This window comes from Elephantulus edwardii, unplaced genomic scaffold (genome assembly GCF_000299155.1).
Source record: "Elephantulus edwardii isolate Elephantulus edwardi_28Jun2011 unplaced genomic scaffold, EleEdw1.0 scaffold00268, whole genome shotgun sequence".
NCBI lineage: Eukaryota > Metazoa > Chordata > Mammalia > Macroscelidea > Macroscelididae > Elephantulus > Elephantulus edwardii.
The window spans coordinates 824,517-826,204 of NW_006400018.1; positions in this window are offsets into that span (position 1 = coordinate 824,517).

Here is a 1,688-nt window from a genome sequence, read left to right on the forward strand (position 1 = left end):
AAATCTCTGTAAATGTTCACTAAAACTAATAAAATTTAATAATAATTTTTAAAAAATGTCAACATCTTAGAGGTGATACTCATTTCTGGATATATGCTTTTTGGCATATTGAAAATACTTCTACCATGGAATGTTCAAAATGGAATATTAGGTAGTTAAAATTCAAAAAGCACTTCCAACTCATGTGTTGTTACAATGATCATTACTTAACAACAACAACAAAAGAATTATTAAAGATTCCATTGTTCATGGTTGGTTAATATCAGTGCAATTCCATGGAGTATCCATTTCATTCAATGATTCATACTTTCTATTACGGCTGCTAACAAAACTTTACTGTTTAGAGGTGCATTTTAACATCTTTTCACTTGAGCTATTCTACAATGTTGCCCAAAGAAAACATTCTGAACTCAGCTTAAACGTCCTTATGAATTCTTATAATGCTTATGAACATTTTATCACCTATGCTTATAAAGAAAGAGACCTTCTTGGCTATCTCTTATAAGAGAAAAATTGCTGAGAATCAGACTTCATTATCGAGAGAGAGAGAGATAGAATACACATACATGCGCACATGTGTGTCCATTTATGGTACATGAACTGGGATGATGAGTGAAAATGTAGTTCTTTTCATTACTGCATTTTCTTAGCCATCGTTGAGAGAAGTGGGCCAAGCTGAAATGCACAGCTCTCCTTGGGACCTAGGATTGCTTTTCTAATATCATTTACCGAAGTCATGGTAGAATGAAATCCTCAAATGTAGAAAAATAAGGCCAAAATCCTATTTTATAATCACCATGGAAAGCCCGAGTGCCCCCTGTCAATACCTTGAAAAAGAGGTAAAGAGAAACTGAAATTACCATCATGCCCTGGCAGTACTCCTGAGTTTCAGCTGGCTGCTTGTAAAAGCATTTCTTGATACTCTCGATGCCTTTTATTTTAAGGGGATCATCTTTGGTGTACGGAGACATAACATCTACGTACTCCGATACTGTCATGTTGGGATCCATTACCTTCTTAATTAAATCCTGAAGAATTCCGCAGCCAGAACCTATGGAGGAAAGTACCAGAAGTATTTGTTTATTGTCAGAAGTAGGCATTCTCCAGGAAATATGACTGTGATCTTTGTCAATTACTGATATCCTGGTTGAACATAGATTCAGAAAGGTGGCAATTTATGATCAAGTGTTCCATGTTCTCCAAAAGATTTCTCCTCCCTAACTAGGGAATCCAGGATCAAGGGTGCCTTTGAAGCCAGATAACTCCTGTCATGCCCACTTTAGCTAAGAAACCAAAATATCATGCAACCTTTGTTAAGAAGGGCACTCGAGAAATGACACACCACTACTTGGTGGAATACCTTAACCATTATTTAATATTTTTCTTGTTCAATGTTGTACAGTGCTTCAGTCAGACAATCCAGAGAACCATGTGGTGTTTCTTTGCCTCAGAGATGTAATGGGTCCTTAGTATTCATTCATTGGTTCTGTTAACTCTATCATTTGCATTGTTATTGTTGTTGTTATGTGCCATCAAGTCACTTGCGACTTATAGCGACCCTAGGTACAAGAGCCCTAAATGCCGTTCTGTCCTGTGCCAACCTAGCCATCTCCAAGGCACTCATTCCCACCACTCATAGAATCATACACACAGAATTGATCCATCTTATCGAAGGTCTTCCTCTATTG